At 40.2% G+C, this 24553-nt stretch overlaps 1 protein-coding gene and 1 non-coding gene across 4 annotated transcripts in view; both read right to left on the reverse strand.

Annotated features, from left to right (window-relative positions):
* LOC116544653 (zinc finger protein 85-like) overlaps positions 1 to 21357 on the reverse strand; it is a 74872-nt gene extending 53515 nt beyond the window's left edge. Inside the window, exons 1-2 of one of the 3 annotated variants that reach the window (XM_032271191.1) lie at positions 20448 to 20552; positions 6507 to 6588 (exon numbers count right to left, since the gene is read on the reverse strand). The gene's annotated coding sequence lies outside the window, so the exon portion shown is untranslated. Of the gene's footprint in view, positions 1 to 6506; positions 6589 to 9822; positions 9863 to 20447; positions 20553 to 21311 lie in introns of those variants that run through there. The other 2 variants (XM_032271190.1, XM_032271192.1) reach the window with 2 other exon arrangements.
* Positions 7911 to 8050, reverse strand: LOC116544669. The gene has a single exon (XR_004265992.1). It is a non-coding gene; the product is annotated as a U4 spliceosomal RNA (small nuclear RNA).
* Positions 21358 to 24553: the final 3196 nt, after the last annotated feature.

Below are 24553 nucleotides of genomic sequence, written 5' to 3' on the forward strand. Positions count from 1 at the left end.
TTTTGGGACGGAGTTTCGCTCTTGTTACCCAGGCTGGAGTGCAATGGCGCAATCTCGGCTCACCGCAACCTCTGCCTCCTGGGTTCAGGCAATTCTCCTGCCTCAGCCTCCTGAGTAGCTGGGATTACATGCATGCACCACCATGCCCAGCTCATTTTTTGTATTTTTAGTAGAGACGGGGTTTCACCATGTTGACCAGGATGGTCTCGATCTCTTGACCTCGTGATCCACCTGCCTCGGCCTCTCAAAGTGCTGGGATTACAGGCTTGAGCACCGCGCCCGGCCTCAGGCTTACTTCTTGTCTGTAACTATTATTTTTGTTGTAAGCAAAACAACCTTGACTAAATCTCTCCTGCAATTATTAATCCTGTTATTAAAATAATTAGGCAAAATATTACAGCAATTGGAATTTTACAACTAGAATTTCACATTGTGGGTGCCGGTGTACAGTTCTATTACAAATAGAGTTAACTACAACAATCCTCATGGACGTGGCATAGGAAATCATTAGTTTAAAACTTTACTTAGGCCGGGCATGGTGGCTCAAGCCTGTAATCCCAGCACTTTGGGAGGCCGAGGCGGGTGGATCACGAGGTCAAGAGATCGAGACCATCCTGGTCAACATGGTGAAACCCCGTCTCTACTAAAAATACAAAAAATTAGCTGGGCATGGTGGTGCGTGCCTGTAATCCCAGCTACTCAGGAGGCTGAGGCAGGAGAATTGCCTGAACCCAGGAGGTGGAGGTTGCGGTGAGCCGAGATCGCGCCATTGCACTCCAGCCTGGGTACCAAGAGTGAAACTCCGTCTCAAAAAAAAAAAAAAAAAAAAAACTTTACTTGCCAGGATATAACATTTTCCTTTTGGGATCTACAATGTTACAAATGCAATCCTATGTATCATTAAAATTTCCTTGAAAATATGCATTAAGAAGTTCTAATATTTGGTGGTGAATTTGGAGAAAAAAGGTAGAAATGACAAAAAGTATCAGGTGAGGTATGGGGCTGAGTAACTTGAGTAGCCCTCACTTAGTCACTTATGTTTTATGATTTTCAGCTTAAGATTTTCTATTTCTTATACAGATATTTAGGATGTTCCTCTGGACTGCCAGGGCTTGTACTTTCAGCTCTTCAGGCTTTGACTTGCATGTTGTGTATTCAGAAGTTGATACCTGTAACTTGACTACTCAGCGGGTTAAAAGAACAACTAATGTAAAGCTATCCCCAGCTTGGCTTATCGAAAGAGAGGGAGAGGAGAGTTTGTACTAATACCAAATTTCCTGGGCTAAATAGAGAAGGTCCTGTTTCTTGGTGTTGAGCTTCTACTAGTTGTATAAATTCCTGTTGGAAGTGAGCTAGAGAAGTTACAGGCTTAACCAAGGTAGAGGTATTCTGCTTGAAAACAATCTCTGAGCACACTGATAGGTTTCATCCTTTTCTAAGAGAAAAGCTTAGTGAAGGATTCTAAGGACTTTCCATTGGCTGGAGGCTGGCAAATGGAATTTGACATCATCTCACTGTTGCCACCCTGAAGGCTGGAAAGAATATCCTCGAGAAGGGGCCTATTTTATTCTGGCAGGAGTATACTGAGGTTTCATTTCTGCCATGGAGTCTTCCTAGATTAGAAGAGCTTGAAGTGTGTTGATGTCTTGAGGCTTCCTTGCCTGATCAGCTAACCTATTTCCTTTGGCTACTTTATTTGTTCCTTATGATGTTTCCTATAATGTATCACAGCTAATTCTCCTGGAAGGAAAACAGGTTAATAACATTCTGATTTTTTGGTGATATTTTATAAGGTATTCATTAGTGATAAAAGAACGTCTTTCAAATGACAGCATGAGCATAGAGAGCTAAGAAAGCACACTTGGAGTTAGCGTAAGCTACCTTTCCCTTACTTAAGTGCTCTTGAAAGAGCTATTTGTTCAGCGAATTAAGTGCTTTTGTCTTGGGAGAGACATAATTTAGAGTAACTACTGCTCATTCTGCCTTATTTATTTCTTACTTTACCGACTGTTAGCTAAGGGCTCCCCTGAGAAAACAGTAATTTTGCCACATTATGTGGTGTGTAAACAGTTTGTTATTTTCTAGGGTTAATTTGGAGGCTTTTGTGACCAGTAGAGCCATTGTGACAATGGCTTGAAAGCACAAACAATAGGTGCTCTTAACTGCAACTAAGGGGTTGAAAAAATATTGCATTATAATTTTTCCTGAGATGCTCTTTATGATCATGCTAAGGGAGGAGAGGAGACCTCAATTCGAGATAAGAAAATGGAGAGATTTGCTCTAGAATTTAGAAAGAGGTCTACTTTCCTTGCTTTAATTTCCAGAATCACCTGGCTGTCTTCTGCTCTAATGGCAGTTTGAGCTGCTGGAACTGGGGTTTGAGCCCTGGGACAGTCAGTCCTGCTGGATCATCTTTGAGCCTGGTTCTGAACCCAGTGACCTTCACCTCTGAGGGCAGTTTGATCTCCAGTGGTCCCCACCATAGGCTGGACAGGGTGGAGGTGGCTTCTTCTTTCTGCTTGGGCACTCCTTCTTAAAGTACCCTGGCTTGCTACATCAATAGTAACTAGCAGATGCACCTTACAGATCCTGGTCTTTTTACGCCAGCAAAGAAACTACTAGTGCCTTTGTCAGTCTCCTATGTGCGCTCGCTCGCTCTCTCACCTTCTCTTGGTTTCTATTGACCAAAGTGACCACTTTCAGGAGGTTCTTTAAGGTGCTATTTGTTCCTACAGCTTGCTTCTGTAGTTTTCTTCTAATATCAGAAGCTGACTGTATAATAAACTTGTCCTTTAGAATGAGCTATTTCTTGACTGAATCAGGAAATAAGGAGGTGTGCTCTATTAGTGCATCTCTCAGCCTTTCCATAAAGGCTACAGGATTCTCATTTGGCTTTTGGTCTATCACGGACAGTTTAGAATAATTGAGAAGTTTGGTCTTTGTTCTTTGTAGACCTTCTAAAATGCTTATTAAAGTGATTCTACCAGGTGCTGTGGCTCATACCTGTAATCCCAACACTTTGGGAGGTCAGTGATTCCTGCCACAGGCTGGACGTGGTTGAGGTGGATTCCTCTTGCTGCCTGGGCACTCCTTTTCAAAGTGCCTGACTTGCCACGTGGGTAGTAACTAGTGGATGCACCCTGAAGATACTGGACTTTACAAGCTTACAAGGCAGCTACTAGAGATTTTGTCCTTCTCTTGTGCTTTCTTTTTTGGGAGCCTCCTCCTGGTCCTTATTATAAAAGACTAAGTTGGCCACTCTCAGGAGGTTCTCCAAGGTCTGTCTGCTCCTAAGCCTGCTTCTGCAGCTTTCTTCTAACATCAGAAGTTGCCAGTGTAATAAACTTGTGTTATAGGATTAGCTGTCCCTTAACTGAGGCAGGGGATAAGGAGGTGTGTTTTATTAGTGCCTCTCTCAGCTTTTTCATAAAGGCTGCAGGATTCTCATCTAGCTTCTTGTCTATCATGGACAGTTTAGAGTAATTAAGAGGTTTGGTCTCAGTTCTTCACAGGCCCTTCAATATGCACATTAAAAATGTGTTTATGGGGCCGGGCGCGGTGGCTCAAGCCTGTAATCCCAGCACTTTGGGAGGCCGAGGCAGGTGGATCACGAGGTCAAGAGATCGAGACCATCCTGGTCAAAATGGTGAAACCCCGTCTCTACTAAAAATACAAAAAATTAGCTGGGCATGGTGGCGCGTGCCTGTAATCCCAGCTACTCAGGAGGCTGAGGCAGGAGAATTGCCTGAACCCAGGAGGCGGAGGTTGCGGTGAGCCGAGATTGCGCCATTGCACTCCAGCCTGGGTAACAAGAGCGAAACTCCGACTCAAAAAAAAAAGAAAAAAAAAAAATGTGTTTATGTATGGCATCGTTGGGGTTCCAATCAGGATTGTCAAGAGGTATTGCCTTTTTTCCTACTGGGAATAATGTTTCTCCTATTTTTTTTTTTTTTTTACTCACTATTTTCTTTTTTTCTTTTCGGCCTACTACAGGATAAATATTGATCATCTCCAAAATTCTCTGCTGCCTGCAGATCTTCCTGTTTTTCAGCTGCGGTGAGGGTTTGGCTTAGGAACAGCATAACATTACTCTACGTAAGGTATCAAACACCTGAGGTAATTTTGAAAAGGTTCTATATACCTACTGGGGTCATCAGAAAATCAGCCAAAGTCTCCCTTAGTTTGACTAAGATTCTGCAATGAGATGGGAACTTGAGGGGGTCCTGAATAAAGCGGATCCTCAGAAGGTTCTCCTGGAAGTTGCTTCTCTAATTTTGGAGAATCACTCCAACAGTCCTACTTGGTATGACTGCTCAAAGAGCTGGGTTGATTTTGCAATGCTTGCAAAGGTCTAGTAAGAATGTCATGCCCTTGTGCAAAAGAAAATAAGCCATTTTTTAATTTTTCAAAGTCGTGGGGTTACAGGAGTGCTAATGCTTCTGAATGCACTCGAGGAATGCAGGCCAAAGATGGTTTGTTACCCCCCTAGAAATAAAAGTGACAGGAAGGCATTCTTTTAGTCTCCTTCCTTTCCCTGGAAGTGGCCCAAGGTGGAAAGATAGTGGTTTTGACTGTGGTGGGATGCTCTGCTCCTAAAAAAACTACAAAACCAGCAATCCCTTGAGCCACATTTCCCGTTACTATAGGCAGCTTCTGATTTTGCCTAACAGGATTGCTTTTCTGAACTGTAAAAGTTTCTGTGGCATTGCATATAGAAAGGATAGAAGACATGATATTCACAGATAGAAAGGAGAAAAACTGTGACAGGGAAAGCTTGGAAATCCTCTTGCTGACATCCAGTCTAGCAGTCAGAGGTTGGGGTCAGTCCAGAACCCTTCAGATAAAACCAGGGTGAGGGAGTGTGGCACAAGAAAGAAATCCTCAATAACTTCAGGACCTCTACCAGACCCATATAATGGCTAGGTCCTCCATAAATAAAAATCAGTTTGAAAAGTAGCCAATATATGCAGCAACCTGAGGGCAACAGGAGATTCATTATGTTCTCCCCAGCAAGCCTGTCATCTGAGACATGAGAATGGCAGCTCACCCTAAGGGCATTCAGATAGCCATAGAATGCCTGGTATTTCTGATCTTATTTGATTTTTAAATGCTGGGTGAGAGCCTCAAAATAAAAGGACAGAGTTGGGGCCTGCATTTTTTTTTTTTTTTTTTTGAGACAGAGTCTTACTCTGTCACCCAGGCTGAAGTGCAGTGGCATGACCTTGGCTCACTGCAACCTCCACCTCCTGAGTTCAAGTGATTCTCCTGCCTCAGCCTTCTGAGTACTGAGATTGCAGGCACGCATCACCATGCTTGGCTATTTTGTATTTTTAGTAGAGGCAGGTTTTCACCATGTTGGTGAGGCTGGTCTCAAACTCCTGACCGCAAGAGATCCACCCACCTTGGCCTCCCTAAGTGCTAAGATTATAGGTGTGAGCCACTGCACCTGGTCAGGGTCTGCTTTTATACTCACCCTTTTAATAATCCTGGGCAAGCACCCACAGTGAAACAGTGTCACATTCATCTGGGATAATATCCAAGGCTCATTGCCTCACAGCAAGAAAATTAAGGATGAAAACACATGAGGAGTGAGAGTAAGAGCAGAGGTTTAATAGGCAAAAGAAAAAGAAAACCTCTCTCTCCTGCAGGGTTTTATAGATGACCTTGAGGAGGTGGTGTTTGATTTACACAAGGCTTAAAAGATTGGTCAGACCAGGTGCACAATTTGATAGTGCATGAAGAAGCTGACCACCCACCCCACTTTAATTTTCTACTATGCAGATGGGTTCTTTACGTAGCCAGTGCCATGTTGCCTGTTCCTTTACTATACATGTGTTTGACAAAAAAAAAAAAGGAATATGGAGCCTGCATGTTGAAAATGCTTGGCCCCGGGTAGTCTTTTCCTACTGGCATAGCTGCCAACATTCACCCATGCAAGCTTGCTTTATGCTTGCAGCTGGATTTTACAGGCTGCTCTTTGCTGGAAAAAAAATCATTTGGGGGCTGCTTCTTGTTAAAAGAGAAGCTTTGCCGAGGACTCTCTTATCCTCACAATCTGCCTAATGTGTGCTCCTGTATCAATAAAAGCAGAGCTTAAAATATGATTGCCTGGACCTGGGGGTAGAGAAGATGTTGGTAGAGAAGTGAGTATTCCCTACATTTTTTACCTTAACAAGTAAGTTATTCTCCTCTCAGTTTTGATTCACCAGAAAATTGGATCATATCTGAAAAAATCAAAACTGAAGGAATAATATATTTGTTAAAGCAATAAAGGTTTTATACTGAAATTTTAGAGGCTTAGCAAGATAATATATTTTCTGCTCCTATCATAATCTTTTGAGTTTTTTTTTTTTCTGGTTAAGAGGACTTCTAAATAATCTTTCAGGAATTATATCTTCTTTAATCTTCTATCTGCATTCTCCTTTCTTCAGCCGAAAAATGAAAAAAAAAAAAAAAAAAAAAAAAAGATGCAGAGAAGACACATTTGCTTCTTACCCAAACATTACCTTTACTCACTATTAGTCAATGTGGACAGAGCTGAGAATAGCAGTTTTCTGGCAGGACAGCAACTTCTCAGCAATAAAGACACTGGAAAAAATAAAAAAAGGAAGTATAAATCTCTCATCAAAAGCTAATGTATTTTAAGCAAAATAAGAATATGAATCAATAGTAAAATGCTTGTGGTTTTTGGTTGATTTCTATTGAGCTCAGATAAAACTAGCAAATATCTATCAGAAAAAAAATTATTTGAAATAATAACATTGTGAATGAAGTTATACTGTCAAGAGTAAAAATATGATGACCTCATACTAATAATCTCATCTACAGTCATACAACATCTAATGCTACTTTTTATTTTAAAAGTATGTTATATAAGTATTCCACTTGTATTTACTTTTGTTTTATTTTATTTTATTTTTATTTATTTATTTTTTTTTGAGACGGAGTTTCGCTCTTGTTACCCAGGCCGGAGTGCAATGGCGTGATCTCGGCTCACCGCAACCTCCGCCTCCTGGGTTCAGGCAATTCTCCTGCCTCAGCCTCCTGAGTAGCTGGGATTACAGGCACGCGCCACCATGCCCAGCTAATTTTTTGTATTTTTAGTAGAGACGGGGTTTCACCGTGTTGACCAGGATGGTCTCGATCTCTTGACCTCGTGATCCACCCGCCTCGGCCTCCCAAAGTGCTGGGATTACAGGCTTGAGCCACCGCGCCCGGCCTACTTTTGTTTTATATAAGTATTCCATTTATATCACTTTCCTTCATTATTTCAAAGTACTTTCGACTTTTTATCAGTGAAAAACAGTCCAGCTGGTTTCAGAAAATCATGTTGTGCTGTTGCCACTTTAATGATGATGATGAAGAGCACTTGTTTGAGTAGTACTTCTGTGCCAAACACTGTTAGTTGGCCCAAAGCACTGGTTTTCCTTCCCTCTCGAAATTTAGTAATAAAATAAAAGTCTTGACTAAGGGAATTTATCTTATTCAAATATGTTTTATGAAATCTGGTTGACATTTAAGTGTTTCTGACTTACCTGGAATACTGTCATTTTTAATAAATCCAAAGTAAGTACTTGAAATAAACAATCTTTTATGAAAAGGCTTTCTGAGACAGAGTAAGATTCATAAAATTTCTTTATAATATGAAAATAATGTGTTGACCAAGTTTGCAGTAATCACCCTGAACACAGCATTCTCAGTTCCCAGTATTGACCCTCAGTCACATAAGAGAAATTGGTATCTCTGTAAACAGGCATAAAGAGGTGCTGCGTGGAGGTGTGCCACACTGCACATCAAAGCTTTCCACATGCACCAATTAGGGTCTGCATTTTATTGGACTGTCATTTGCATGGCTAGATACTTACTGAATATACTCATGCTTTTTTATTATTTATTTTTTAATAATTCAGTCTCCATAGAGACTGTCAAAAATTGCCAATGCTGACTATATTTTAAGTCGTCATGGGGGGGTATTGGAAAAAGTTTTCAATTAGCAATAATTTCATGTGGATAAACCTCATTGGCTACAATACTGCCACTCTGCAAAGTCATGCTATTTTTTGATGGCTAACGACATCTGTTATATATTAGTTTTATACAATTATTTGCCCAGCTGAAAAATAAATCTTTTCTTAATTTACTCAAAATTGAGAAACTAGATTTGCAATCTTTAATCTTTCAATGTCAAAGCAAATCAGAGAAGTGCAATGTGTGTATGTAGAATGCATTTTTCTGCCCATTAAAATTCTTCTTGTATTGCCTTGGAAACCCTAAAAAGCCACTTAAAAGTTATTATTTTTTAAAATCTTTAGCCAGGATTTCAGATTTCAAAATGTTCAAAAACTTAACAATTGAGCAAAGCCAAAGTCTTGTCTTTGCATTTTGCTAATAATCTAGCCATTTTAAAAAGCATAGCAATTACAACCACGTATTGAAAAGATGTGGTTTTGATTAGTTTTATCCCATTTTAAATGTTTTTGCAAATTGTTCTTTTATGTTAACCTACAAGAAACTATCTGAATAACTTTTTCTCCATTCAAGAAATATTCATATTAGGCTGGGCATGGTGGCTCATGCCTGTAATCTCAGCACTTTGGGAGGACAAGGTGGGAAATTCACATAAAGTCACTGACCAGATTGCCAACATGTAAAAACTCCATTTCAACTAAAAATACAAAAATTAGCCAGTCATAGTGTTCCATATCTATAATTGCAGCTACTCAGGAGGCTGAGGCATGAAAATCATGTAAACCCAGAAGGTGGAGATTGCAGTGAGCCAAGATCAAACCACTACATTCCAGCCTGTGCTATTGTCAGCAAGTTGTTTTTCTCAGTGGCTCTTTTTGTTCCTTTGTAAAATGAGAATAATTATATTACCTATGGTATTGTTATTGGGAGAATTAAATTCATTAGCACATATATAGTGTTAGAGTTAGTTCTCGGTACAAACTAGCTATTATTAATATTTAATGCTGAATTACATTAATACATGCTAAACATAAAAATAGCCTTCTATAACACGTTTTTCAACCAATAATAAACATATATTTAGGTTATTTTTTAAAAAAACATTTGACATAGATACACAATGGAATACTAGTCAGCCTTAAAAAGAGGAAAATCGGCCGGGCGCGGTGGCTCAAGCCTGTAATCCCAGCACTTTGGGAGGCCGAGGCGGGTGGATCACGAGGTCAAGAGATCGAGAGCATCCTGGTCAACGTGGTGAAACCCCATCTCTACTAAAAATACAAAAAATTAGCTGGGCATGGTGGTGCGTGCCTGTAATCCCAGCTACTCAGGAGGCTGAGGCAGGAGAATTGCCTGAACCCAGGAGGCGGAGGTTGCAGTGAGCCGAGATCGTGCCATTGCACTCCAGCCTGGGTAACAAGAGTGAAACTCCGTCTCAAAAAAAAAAAAAAAAAAGAGGAAAATCTGTCTGGGTGTAGTGTGTCATGCCTGTAATTCCAGCACTTTGGGAGGCCAAGGAAGGCAGATCACCTGAGATTGGGATTTCAAGACCAGCCTGACCAACATGGAGAAACCCCATGTCTACTAAAAATACAAAAACTTAGCCGGGTGTGGTGCCACATGCCTGTAATCCCAGCTACTTGGGAGGCTAAGGCAGGAGGATCACTTGAACCTGGGAGGCAAAGGTTGCAGTGCACTGAGATCCCCACTGCACTCCAGTCTGGGCGATAGAGCAAGAAGCTGTCTCAAAAAAAAAAAAAAAAAAAAAAACAAAACCTAATACATTCTCCTCGAAAAAAGTCTTAACAAATTTTTTAAAATGATTTTGTTGTTGTTGTTGAAATGGAATCTCACCCTGTCATCCATACTGGAGTCCAATGGTGCAATGTCGGCTCACTGTAACTTCTGCCTCTCAGGTTCAAGAGCTTCTCCTGACTCCACCTCCCGAGTAGCTGGGACTACAAGCGCACACCACCACAGCTGGCTAATTTTTATATTTTTAGTGGGAGATCGGGTTCACCATATTAGCCAGGCCAGTCTCGAACTTCTGACACTGTGATCTGCCTGCCTTGAACTAAAACAAAATTTTTATGAATTACTTTATATGACCAAAATGGAATAAGAGTATGGAACAATAACAGAAAAAAACTTAAAAGTTTACAAATATATAAAAATTAAACAGCACCAAACTCTTGAACATGCATCTGTTCAAAAATTCAAATAATTAGTATTTTGAAAATGTCCATATTGCTCAATGTAACCTATAGATTTAATGCAAAGTTTTTAAATTTCTCACTGCATTTTTGAAGAAATATAAACAGTGGCCAGGCACGGTGGCTCACGCCTGTAACCCCAGCACTTTGGGAGGCTGAGGCGGGGGAATCACAAGGTCAAGAGATCAAGACCATCCTGGCCAAAATGGTAAAACCACATTTGTACTAAAAAAAAATACAAAAATTAGCTGGGCATGGTGGCCCATACTTGTAATCCCAGCTACTCGGGAGGCTGAGGCAAGAGAATCACTTGAACCTGGGAAGTGGAGGTTGCAGTGAGCCGGGATTGTGCCACTTCACTTCAGCCTGGCAGCACAGCGAGACTCTGACTGAAAAAAAAAAAAAAGAAGAAAAGAAAGAAATATAAACAGCAATACCAAAATTATATAAAATCTCAAGAGAAAATAAAATACCCAACAATCTTCAAAAAAAATAAAACAATGTTGAAGGCATTACAATTCCTGATTTCAAAACGAATTACAAAGCTACAGAATGAAAACAACTTACTATTAATATAAATGTAGAAAAGTAGAAAAAAGAATGCAGCACATATAAACTGTCACATATATGGTTATATAAAGAGCTATTTGCATACCTATAATTATTGCAGTGTTTTTACTGAAAGCCAATAGCTAAAAGCAATCAAATTTTTGTCACCAAATCATTCAGTAAACATAATTTGAAACAAAAAAATACTGAAATATCACCCAGAATTTAATAAGCAGAAAATAATCTTAACAACTATAAAGATAAAACTTGATGACATTGTGTAATATGAAATGAGTCAGTCACAAAGTCAAAGATTGAATGAGATATATGTAGCAGTTGCACTCTTTCTTAAAAACAGAAAACAGAGTGGAACTTAAAAAGCACTAGGAAATGAAAAAAACTGATAGTTGTTCAATGTGTATTGAGATTTAGCTTTGCAAAATAAAACCATTCTAGAGATACGTTGCACAGCAGTGTCAATACAATTAGTATGACTAAACTAAATATTTAAAATTATTTTATTGTCAATATTTTATATGTTTTTTGAAAAGTAAAAATGAACAATAATACCTAACAAATAAAATTCTGATTGTTTTTAAATTATTGGCCAGACATTGTGGCTCACACCTGTAATCCCAGCACTTTGGGAAGTGGAGGTGGATGAATCACATGGTCAGGAGTTCGAGATCTGCCTGGCCAACATAGTGAAACTTTTCCTCTACTAAAAATACAAAAAAATTAGCAGGGTGTGGTGGTGGCCTGTAATCCCAGCTACTCGGGAGGCTGAGGCAGAAGAATCTCTTAAACCCAGGAGGTGGAGGTTGCAGTGAGCAGAGATCACACCACTGCACTCCAACCCAGGAGACGGTTTGAGACTTCATCTCAAAAAAAAAAAAAAAAAGTTAAATCCAAAATTTTTTGCCCATGCAAAAATAATATAAATTCACAAATGATTCTTATGACTGCTGACCTAGAAAAGATTTAGCCACTATTCACGACAAACCTATCCAAAAAATATACAAGTCATAAAAAATAGAAAGATAATATTTATACAGGCAAACAAACACAAGGATAACTATATTGGCAACAGATAGGTGATTTATATTTGATTTTGTTCTACACATTATTAAATTGTACAGACGTCAATACTGTCATACATTATTATAAACTAAAACATCAAAACTCAATTAACTGATGAGGTGGCATATTCTAAAATACATAACACAGTAATATAAAATTGCCAAACAGTAAACATGCAATGTAAAGCTTATTGGACACCATAAAGTACATCAACATATTTATAAAAGAAATCTTAGAAGAAGAATATGAGAAAACAGTAATACAGAGATTACTTAAAGACAACAAAGGCTGAGAAATTTTCCAATTTTGATGTAATAAAAAAATTCTGCCTGGCACCGTGGCTCACGACTGTAATCCCAGCACTTTGGGAGGCTGAGGAGGGTGGATTAAGAGATCAGAAGATTGAGACCATCGTGGCTAACACAGTGTCATCCTGTCTCTACTAAAAACACACACAAAAAAATTAGCCAGTGTGGTGGTGTGGCTGTAGTCCCAGGTAATTGGGAGGCTGAGGCAGGAGAATCATTTGAACCTGGGAGGTGGAGGTTGCAGTGATCTGAGACCATGCCACTGCACTCCAGCCTTGGCAGCAAAATGAGACTCTGTCTCAAAAAAAAAAAAAACAAAACAAAACAAAACAAAAACCAATAATACTTTATTCAAAATTATTTTACTTCAAAACAAGATAAAAATAAAGACTTTCCAAAATGAAAGGTGAGGTAGTTCATTACCACTAGTACAGTCCTAGAACAAATGCTACATGGTGGCCAGGCACAGTAGGTCATACTTGTAATCCTGTAGCATTAGGAGGTCAAGACAGATCACTTGAGACCAGGAGTTTAAGATTAGCCTGAACAACATAATGAGACTGCATATAAATAAAAGAAATCCTAAGATGAGTCCATTATGCTAAAGGAAAAATCATGCTGGACAGCATCATAAAAACGTATATAGGACGGGCACGGTGGTGCTCTCCTATAATCTCAGCACTTTGGGAGGCCGAGGAGGGCAGATTACCTGAAGTCAGGAGTTTGACACCAGCCTGACCAAAATGCTGAAACGCTGTCTCTTCTAAAAATACAAAAATTAGCCGGGCATGGTGGCTCGCTCCTGTAATCCCAGTTACTTAGGAGGCTGAGGCAGGAGAATTGCTTGGACGTGGGAAGCAGAGGTTGTAGTGAGCCAAGATCCTGCCACTGCACTCCAGCCTGGGTGACAGCAAGATGCTGTCTCAAAAAAAAAAAAAGTATATAAAGCTCTCTGTTCAATGTAAATATAGAGGCACATATAGAATTCTATTATAATGATGGTGCATAAATCCCTTAAACATCTTCTGTAAATATAAAAAACACGACTTAAAATCTTCACACATCTGTTAATAGACACACAATATATGATATTTGTAATATCAATAACAAAATGGAAAATATAAAGGTATAGGTTTTGTATTCAATTGAAATTATGATATAAAAATATATTGTTTTAACTTTTTTTTTTTTTTTTTGAGACATAGTCTCCCTCTGTCGCCAGGCAACAAGCTGGAGTGCAATGACGCAATCTCGGCTCACTACAACCTCCACCTCCCAGGTTCAAGCAATTCTCCTGCCTCAGCCTCTGGGGTAGCCAGGACTACAAGCGTGTGCCACCACGCCCAGCTAATTTTCTTTTCTTTTTTTTTTTTTGTACTTTAGTAGAGAAGGGGTTTCACCACGTTGGCCAGAAGGGTCTTGATCTCTTGATCTCGTGATCAGCTCACTTCGGCCTCTCAAAATGCTGGGTTACAGGCGTAAGCCACCGCACCCGGCCTGTTTTAACTTTAAAATGTTTTACATGATAGGGCGCAGTGGCTCATGGCTGTAATTCCAGCACTTTGAAAGGCTGAAGCAGGCAGATCACAAGGTCAGGAGATTGAGACCATCCCAGTTAACACAGTGAAACCTCGTTTCTATTAAAAGTACAAAAAATTAGCCAGACATATTGGCACACGCCTATAGTCCCAGCTACTAGGGAGACTGAGGCAGAACAACTGCTTAAGCCAGGGAGGCGGAGTCAAGATTGCACTACTACACTCCAGCATAGGTGACAGACCAATACGCAATTTCCAAAAAAAAAAGGCGGGCAAGGTGGTTCACACCTGTTCCCAAAAAGCTGGGAGGCCTAGGCAGGTGGATCACAATGTCAGGAGTTCGAGGTTAGCCTGGCCAAAATGGTGAAACCCCATCTCTACTAAAAATATAAAAATTAGCCAGTTGTGGTAGTATACACCTGTAATCCCAGCTACCTGGGAGGCTGAGGCAGAAGAGTCGCTTGAACCACTCCAGCCGGGGTGACAGAGTGAGACTCCATCTCAAAAAAAAAAAAAAAGTTTTATGTAATCCCCATTTTCAAGATGATTACATTATATTTCATGATGATTGCATTTATAGAAATTAAGTGAAACAGAATATAAAATTATCAAGGCATGTCACAACAAAATAAAAATAAAGATTAAGGCAGTAAAACAAGAAATGAGAAAAAACAGGCTGGGCGTGGTGGCTCACGCCTGTAATCCTAGCACTTTGGGAGGCTGAGGTGGGTGGATCACCTGAGGTCAGGAGTTCAAGACCAGCCGGGCCATCATGGTGAAACCCCATCTTTAAAAAAATAATAATAATAATAATAAATAAATGAGAAAAAACATATCTACAAAAAACACATAAAACAGTAACAATAAAACTGTTAATAGTAACTTCATTTCTTTAAGCAATGATTTTAAATATAAATTAGACTACTTAATAAAAAGAAATATAGCCAGGCACAGTGGCTCACTCCTGTAATCCCAACACTTTGGGAGGCCAAGGCAGACAGAAGACCTGAGGTCAGCAGTTTGAGACCAGCCTGACCAGCATGGACAAACCTCATCTCTACTAATACTACAAAATTAGCCAGGCATAGAGGCAAATGCCCTTAATTTCAGCTACTCGGGAGGCTCCGAGAGGAGAATCACTTAAACCCAGGAGTCGGAGGTTGCAGTGAGCCAAGATTACGTTATTACGCTCCATCCTGGGCAACAAGAGCAAAACTCCTTCTCAAAAAAAAAAAAAAAAAAAAGCAATGTAATCCCAGGACTCTGTGGGACCCAGGTAGGCTAATTACTTAATCTCAGGAGTTCAAGGCCAGGCTGGGCAACCCTGTCTCTACAAAAAATACAAAGAAAAAACAAACAAACTAGTAGCTAAGTGATGACGGCACATGCCTGTAACCCAGCTTCTTAAGAGGCTGAAATGACATCATCTGAATATGGGAAGGTTGAGGGTGAGCAGTGGGCTGTGATCAGACCACTGCAAACAAGCTTAGTTAACAGAGTGAGAGCCTATCCTAAATAAATAAATAAATAAATTTATAAAAAGAATAAGAAACAAGATGTGTGAGAGAATTAAGTAAAAAAGCTTACAATATGTTGTCTATAAGAGACTCATTTTAGCATTGAGTCAAACAGGCTGAAAGTAGCATAATGGAAAAAAATCTATATTCCATGAGAAAAGTAACCACAACTGAGTGAGGTGGTCATAATTATATTACACATAATATGCTTTTAAGTCAGTACTAGCATGAGACAAAGATTGATACATAACGATCAAATGGGTCAATTTACAATGAATCTATAAATAGCATATCTATCAATATGTAGATGTATATATAACATCATGGCTCCAAAATATAAAGCAAATGTTGACAAAGGTGAAGTAGAAAATACATAGCAACAAAATGATGTTAGATGCCAAAACCACATTTTAAATAATAAATTAAAAATTCACAAAAAGAAAACAAAAAAGAGAAAAAAATTCAGATGAAAGATCAATAAGAAAACAGAAAACATAGGGCTGGGCGCGGTGGCTCACGCCTATAATCCCAGCACTTTGGGAGCCCGAGGCGGGTGGATCACGAGGTCAAGAGATCGAGACCATCCCGGTCAACAAGGTGAAACCCCGTCTCTACTAAAAATACAAAAATTAGCTGGGCATGGTGGCGCGTGCCTGTAATCCCAGCTACTCAGGAGGCTGAGGCAGGAGAATTGCTTGAACCCAGCAGGTGGAGGTTGCGGTGAGCCGAGATCATGCCATTGCACTCCAGGCTGGGTAACTAGAGCGAAACTCCATCTCGAAAAGAAAAAAAACAAAACAGAAAACACAGACATTACAGACTGTGTTAATTATTTTACACATACAGGAATACCTGAGAGTGGATAACTTATTAAAAAAAAAAATGTTTATGACTGGCCGCTGTGGCTCAAGCTTGTAATCCCAGCATATTGGGAGGCCAAGGTGAGTGGATCGCCTGAGGTCGGGAGTTCCAGACCAGCCTGGCCAACATGGTAAAACCCCGTCTCTATTAAAAATACAAAAATTAGACAGGCGTGGTAGCATGTGCCTATTATCCCAGAGACTTGGGAGGCTAAGGCATGAGAATCACTTGAACCCAGGAGGTAGAGGTTGCAGTGAGCCGAGATCACACCATTGTACTCCAGCCTGGGTTACAGAGTGAAGCTATGTCTCAAAAACATACAAAAGGAGAGAAAAAATGTTTACTTGGCTCATAGTTTGGCAGACTGTACAAGAAGTGTGCCAGCATCTCTAACCAGTGAGGGTCTCAGGAAGCTTACAATCATGGTGGAAGGCAAAGAGTAACTGGGAAATATCACATGGTAAAAGACAGGGCAAGCATGAGGTGAAGCAGCCAGATTTGTTTAATGAACCAGCTGTCATTTGGATTAATGGAGTGTAAACTTTCTGATTACCAAGAGGATGGTGCCAAGCTATTCATGAGGAATTTGCCACCATGACCCAAATACCTCCCACCAGGTTCCACATCCAACACTGAGGATTACATAGCAGCATGAGGTTTGGAGAACATGGACATCTAAACCATAACCTAGACAAACTAGGCTTAAAAGACACGTACGAAACTTCCCAGTTAAAAGCAAAAAGAGCCAGGCATGGTGACTCATGCCTGTAATCTTAGCACTTTGGGAGGCCAAGGTGGATGGACTGAGTGAGTTCAGGAGTTTGAAATCAGCCTGGGCAATATAGCGAAATCTCATCTTTACTAAAAATACAAAAAAAAGTTAGCAGGGTATGGTGGCACGCACTTGTAGTCTCAGCTACTGAGGAGGCTGAAGCATGACAATCGCTTTGACCTGGGAGGTGCAGGCTGCAGTGAACCAAGATGGCACCAGAGCATTCCAGCCTGGGTGACAGAGTGAGACTTTCTCAAAACAAAACAAAACCAAAACAGAAAAAAAATGTTTACGGGTTACGTGTCCTAAAAGAAGACATCAGGTGCAAATCTGGTAACATATAACAAGTCTTACCACATTTAAAAATACCAGCTGGGGCAGTGGCTCACACCTATTATCCCAACAATTTGGGATACCAAGGTGGAAAGATCACTTGGGACCAAAAGATTGAGACCAGCTTGGGTAACATAGTGACACGCCCATCTCTACAGATAATTTTAAAAATTAGCCAGGCATGGTAATGCATGTTTGTAGTCCCAGCTACTCAGAAGACTGAGACAGAAGGATCGCTTGAACTTAGGAGGCTGAGGTTGCAGTGAGCCAGAATTATGTCCCTGCACTTACCCTTGGTGACAGAGTGAGATTCTGTCTCAAAATAACAACAAATAAACTTAAGAAGACCAAAATCATATACTGTGTGTTTTCTGACCAAAACTGAATGAAACTAGGAATTAAAAGCTAAAGTAAAACAGGCAAATCCAAAAATATATAAAATGAAACACATGGGCTAGGTGTGGTGGCTCATGCCTGTAATATTAACAATTTTGGAGGCTGAGGCAGAACTGCTTGAGCCCAGGAGGTTGAAACTAGCCTACACAATACAGCAAGATCCTATCTCTAAAAACAAGTTAGAATAATAAAAATGAAGCACACTCTTCAACATATTCTTGCTCAAGGGTCAAAAGATTTAATTTTGTTAAGATGTCAATACAACCTACAGGGGTAAAAAATATTAATATAATCTTTTTTATTTTTGTCAGAGTCTCCCACTGTCGCCTAGGTGGGAGTGCAATGGCGCAACCTCGGCTCACTGTAACCTCTGCCTCCCGGGTTCATGCGATTCTCCACCTCAGCCTCCTGAGTAGCTGCGATTACAGGCATGTGCCACCGTGCCCAGCTAATTTTTTTTTTTTTTTGTATCTTTAGTAGAGACAGGGTTTCACTATGTTGGCCAGGTTGGTCTTGAACTCCTGACCTTGTGTGATCTGCCGGCCTCAGTTTCCCAAAGTGCTGGGATTACAGGCGTGAGCCACCAGGCCCAGCCATATAATCTTTATAAAAATCCTAATTGCAGTTTTTTTTTTAAACAAAAATGATGTTTTTAAAAATTTTTTAGTTTGACGATGAACTATAACCAAACGCCCCTGAAAAATGGGTATTATACTTCCTGATATCAAAACATATTAAAAGCTACAGGGCCGGGCGCTGTGGCTCACGCCTGTAATCCTAGCACTTTGGGAGGCCGAGGTGGGTGGATCACCTGAGGTCAGGAGTTCAAGACCAGCCGGGCCATCATGGTGAAACCCCATCTTATAAAAAAAAAAAAAAAAAAGCTACAATCACAAAAACAATATGGTACTAACAAACATAAACAAAAAAAAGAATAAAGAAATCAGAAATGAACCCTTCTGTATATGATCAAATGATATTCCACAAAATTGCCATGAGCTAACAATACAGAAAAAATGATCTCTTCAAAAAATAATTTTGAAAACTGGATATTTACACTGATAAAGCTACAGCCTTTCTTTGAACTATATACATAAAATACGTTAGTGCCATGGGCGGTGGCTCACACCTGTATTCCCACCACTTTGAGAGGTCAAGGTGGGCAGACCACCTGAAGTCAGGAGTTCACAATCAGCCTGGCCAACATGTGGAAACCCCTTATCTACTAACAACACAAAAATTAGCTGGGCATGGTGGCACATGCCTGTAATCCCAGCTACTTGGGAGGCTGAGACAAAAGAATCACTTGAACCCAGGAGGTGTAGGATACAGTGAGCCAAGATTGTGCCATTTCAGTCCAACCTAGGCAACAAAAGCAAAACTCCGTCTAAAAAAAAAAAAAAAAAAAAATTCCAGTGGTATCTTTTTCATAGTAATGTAAAATACAATCCTAAAATTTTACATTAGACCTCAATAAACTTTGAATAGCCAAAGCAATCTTGAGAAAAAAGAACAAACCAGGAGGATGCCATACTTAATAATTCCAAATTGTATTTCAAGATTATACTAATAATAACAGGAGGGACTGGCCAGGCATGGTGGCTTACACCTGTAATCCCAGCACTTTGGAAGGCCGAGGCGAGTGGATCATCTAAGATCAGGAGTTTGAGACCAGCCTGACCAACATGGTAAAACCCCATCTCTAATTAAAATACAAAAAATTAGCTGGGCATGATGGTGGGCACCTGTAATCCCAGGTACTTGAGAGGCTGAGGCAGGAGAATCTCTTGAGCCCATGAGGCAGAGGTTGCAGTGAGCCAAGATTGTGCCATTGCACTCCAGCATAGGTAACAGTGTGAGACTCTGCCTCAAAAACAAAACAAAACAAAAACTGATTATGGATTATGCAGAAAAATGAACAACAACAAATGGAACAGAAACCACTACTCTCACATATTTTAAACATAATAAAACAAGATAACTTTAAAAAATAGTTTAACGTGGTTTTTTTTTTTTTTTTTTTTTGGTTTTAATTTTGAGATGGAGTTTTGCTCTTCTCACCCAAGCTGGAATGCAATGGTGTAACTTTGGCTCACTGCAACCTCTGCCTCCGTGGTTCAAGTAATTCTCCTGCCTCAGCCTCCCGAGTAGCTGGGATTACAGGCATATGCCACCATGCCCAGCAAATTTTTGTATTTTTAGTAGAGAAGGGGTTTCACCATGTTGGCCAGGCTGGTCTTGAATTCTTGACCTCAGGTGATCCACTATACACCTTGCCCAGTCTAACACAGGATTTTTTTTGAGACAAAGTCTTGCTTTGTCATCCAGCTGGAGTGCACTGGCATGATCTCAGCTCATTGCAACCTCCACTTCCTGGGTTCAAGCGATTCTCCTGCCTCCGCCTCCTAAGTACCTGGGATTACAGGCGCCCACCACCACGCCCAGCTTATTTTTGTACTTTTAGTAGAGACAGGGTTTCAAGATGTTGGCCAATCTGGTCCCAAACACCTGACCTTGTGATCTGCCCGCTTTGGCCTCCCAAAGTGCTGGGATTATAGGCGAGAGCCACTGTGCCCAGCCCTAACATAAGAGTTTTATAAAATTATAATGATATCTGTTTCCCCTGAAAAATATGAAAAAGTAGATTGTGCAGTCTCTTATGTGCCACAATGAAGACTGGCTATCACTGTAAACTTGAAGGAAGATCACAAAAGGGAAAGTAGAATCCATAGAGAATTTTAAAGCATGTGACAGAAGATGCCCCTATGAGAGTAAAATTTTTTAAAATCTCAGACTTCCCTGAAACTATTCTCTTTGGAACACAGCTTTTCAAATTCTATTTCAAGGACTGACTTTCTCCTTGACGTTTGGATGGCTCATCTGTGTTGTCCATTTTGTTTACTCTCACCTACCTGGGGGTTTGGCCACCAACTCATCTCTCTTCATATTCCAGGGTTCTTCTCCTTGCTCCAGACAGGTGATCAAATCTAGCTTAGAAAAAACAACACCTGTTTTATTAAAAATTAATGACACGAATGTTGCTCGTATTCTTCAAATAATGTGCCCAGTAAACTGAATGTAATAGAATATTCTAGTATATTAACGTCAAAATACTAATGTACAACAAGAATTTCTAAATATTTAGAAAGTGGGCTGGGCACAGTGGCTCATGCCTATAATCTCCACACTTTGGGAGGCCAAGAAAGGTGGATCACTTGAGATTAGAAGTTTGAGACCAGCCTGGCAAACATGGTGAAACTCTGTTTCTACTAAAAATACAAAAATTAGCTGGGTTTGGTGGCACATGCCTGTAGTCCCAGCTACTCAGGAGGCTGAGGCTGGAGAATCTCTTGAACCCGGGAGGCAGAGGTTGCAGTGAGCCAAAATTGTGCCATTGTACTCCAGTCTGGGCAACAGCAACACTCTATCTCAAAATAATAATTTTACTACCCAATACCACTGAATCAAAAGCTGGTGGTGACAATTAGATTTTAAGGTGTGGGCAACAATATTTTATGCCACTAAATTTTGAAATTATCACTAAGGGAGAGTAAAAACTACATGTCTGCTGAGGAATGTGGAAAGTTCAGATCAAGGTAAACTTCAAGATGTTTACCTTGAAGAAATTCTTTTCTAACTGAAAAATTCCCAAGATTTTCTTCAAAACAGTGATGTGAAACTCATTTATGCAAAGCATCAATTACCAAAAAACATTCCACACACAGAAAAGAAATATTTTGAGTATATTAGGAATTGTGTATCGAAATTATTCTCACCCAGGAAGACCAGGTTTCTGGACTATAACGGAAGATAAAAATTTTTATTTTCCAAGGACAGCTATATACAAAGAAACCCTAAGAAAGAAGAGCAGCTGCCGAATTAAATTTGATAGTTTACACACATCAGCTGCATAAAGATACTTAGTAACAAAGAAACTAAAAAAAAAAAAAAAAAAAAAGCCTTTACAAAAATTAGCCAGGCATGGTGTTGGGCACCTGTAGTCCCAGTAACTTGGGAGATGGAGGAAGGAGAATTGCTTGAACCTAAGAGGCAGAGGTTGCAGTGAGCCAAGATTGCACCACTGGATTCCAACCTGGGTGGCAGGGTAAGACCCTGTCTTAAAAAAATAATAATGATGAAATAAAATAATGAAGAAAAAATAATTAACTCTATTTTAAAAATCTGTAAGAGAGCTCTCATCCCAGTGAATTATCAACATCATCAACAGCAGAACAAATTTTTATGATGTGCTAATGATACACATATAAGAACACAGCATCACTGCTGAAATATTGTTTCCAAAAAGTACATTATAGGCTGGCTGGGCATGGTGGCTCATGCGTGTAATCCCAGCACTTTGGGAGGCCAAGGCAGATGGATTAACTGAGGTCTGGAGTTCAAGACCAGCCTGATCAACATGTAGAAACCTCATCTCTACTAAAAATACAAAAAATTAGCCAGGCGTTATAGTGCATGACTGTAATTCCAGCTACTTGAGATGCTGAAGCAGGAGAATCACTTGAACCTGGGAGGCAGACGTTGCAATCAGCCAAGATCGTGCCATTGCACTCCAGCCTGGGCAACAAGAGCAAAACTCCATCTCAAAAAAAAAAGACAGAAAAAGTAAATTATAGACTGAATATAACCATACAGAAACATCAGTTTTATACAAAGTTCAAGATACACATATATCCCACTTTGTGTAATTTTTTTTTAACATAGCATGTACTCCTGAAACACTTTCTGTAATTTTTAATAGTGATTTTAAGAAGTCTTTTTTGATCAACCTAGAGAGCAGTTATCTCCTGATAATTATCTTTCAAACTTTCTGGTTAATAAATCTCATATTTTTATTTATTTATTTTTTTTTTGAGACGGAGTTTCACTCATGTTACCCAGGCTGGAGTGCAATGGCGCGATCTCGGCTCACCGCAACCTCCGCCTCCTGGGTTCAGGCAATTCTCCTGCCTCAGCCTCCTGAGTAGCTGGGATTACAGGCACGCACCACCATGCCCAGCTAATTTTTTGTATTTTTAGTAGAGACGGGGTTTCACCATGTTGACCAGGATGGTCTCGATCTCTTGACCTCGTGATCCACCCGCCTCTGCCTCCCAAAGTGCTGGGATTACAGGCTTGAGCCACCGCGCCCGGCCAGATCTCATATTTTTAAATTATTTTTGGGACAGAGTTTCACTCTGTCACCCAGACTGGAGTGCAGTGGCACGATCTCATCTCATGGCACCCTCCACCTCCAAGGTTCAAGCAATTCTTCTGCCCCCGCCTCCCGATTAGCTGGGATTACAAGCACATACCACTGTGCCTGGCTAATTTTTCTATTTTTTAGTAGAGTTGGGATTTTGCCATGTTGGCCAGGCTGGCCTCCTGTGCCTCCCAAAGTGTAGGATTACACGCATGAACCACTGCATGCAGCCCTCATCTTGCTTAAATAAGCATTTCCTTAATCCCAGTCTGCATAGTGCTAATGGTAAACACAAACGGAGCCTCAACGTTACCTGTTTTCCATCTTTACTAAGGATTCCAGCTTTTCCCCAATAGAAATCTTGAGTATACACAAAGAAATTTTTTTTTTTTTTTGAGATAGAGTCTCACTCTGTCACCCAGGCTAGAGTGCAATGATACAATTTCAGCTCACTGTAAGCTGTGCCTCCCGAATTCAAGTGATTCTCCCGCCTCAGCCTCCTGAGTAGCTGGGATTAGAGGCACACACCACCATGCCCAAGTAATTGTTGTATTTTTAGTAGAGATGGGGTTTCTCCATGTTGGTCAGATGGTCTTGATCTCCTGCCCCGTGATCTGCCCGCCTCAGCCTCCCAAAGTACTGGGATTATAGGCGTGAGTGACCACGCCCAGCCAAGGAAACATTTTTAATACTGCAGATCATAAATTAATGGTGGGGATCCTGCATGGCATATAAAAAGCCATGATGTAGAGAATTTAGAGAAAGCTCTAAAAAGAAATATTTTTCAGAGACCCTTGACTATGAATAAATTTTTTTTTTCCTTTTTTTTTTTTTAAATAAAGACAGGGTTTCACCATGTTGGTCAGGCTGGTCTTGAACTCCTGACCTCAGGTGATCCACCTGCCTTGGCCTCCAAAGTGCTTGGATTACAGGCGTAAGCCACCGCGCCCGGCCATAAAATTTTTTAAAGTAGTTAAAATGGACTCAGGAAAGAAAAAAAAAAACAGAAGTAAAGGTTTACAAGTAAAAAACATGGAATTCAAGGAGGCAGAGTGGACACAGCTCTTGATCTGAGACATGTTTAGCTAAAAAGAAAGGCACATTTTTAACCTTTCTCCTCCTTCTCTGGGATTCCTTTTTAGTTGAGATTCTCCAGACAAATTATACCTGCATCTTGAGAACATGCCTTTAAAGGTGTCAGTACCACCTGTTTACCTGCTACCACCACACTCACAGGCAGAAGTACAAAGACACACTGAAAAAGTTCACCTATTTCTATCCTTTATGATGTGGAAAATTCAAGAACAATGAGTTGCTCTATGAAGAAAGAAATATAAGTTTCTGCTTTTCTGTCTTCAGGTGCCCTCCCTAGACACAGACATCAAGAATCTCTGCTAAAGTAATGAAAATATGGGCCACACTGCCCTGTCCATACCAAACTCAAACAGAACAGGCCCTGTTATCACCCTTTAGTAAACAGGTGAATCTCTCATGAGTAGGTCTTCAACCCCTCATACTTGATTCTGGCCTCATCTTAGAGTCACAGGAGGCACTTTATTAAAACAACATGGGGCCGGGCGCAGTGACTCACGCCAGTAATCCTAGCACTTTGGGAGGCTGAGGTGGGTGGATCACCTGAGGTCAGGAGTTCAAGACCAGCCTGGCCATCATGGTGAAACCCCATGTTAAAAATAATAATAATAATAATAATACAACATGGATGTGTCCAACAATAAAAAGAACACGTGGAAAAAATTAGTAAGTTTTTAAAAAGCCGGGAGAGGTGGCTCATGCTTGTAAACCCAGCACTTTGGGAGG

Source organism: Sapajus apella, unplaced genomic scaffold (genome assembly GCF_009761245.1).
Source record: "Sapajus apella isolate SASKATOON/1434 unplaced genomic scaffold, GSC_monkey_1.0 scaffold226, whole genome shotgun sequence".
Taxonomy (NCBI): domain Eukaryota; kingdom Metazoa; phylum Chordata; class Mammalia; order Primates; family Cebidae; genus Sapajus; species Sapajus apella.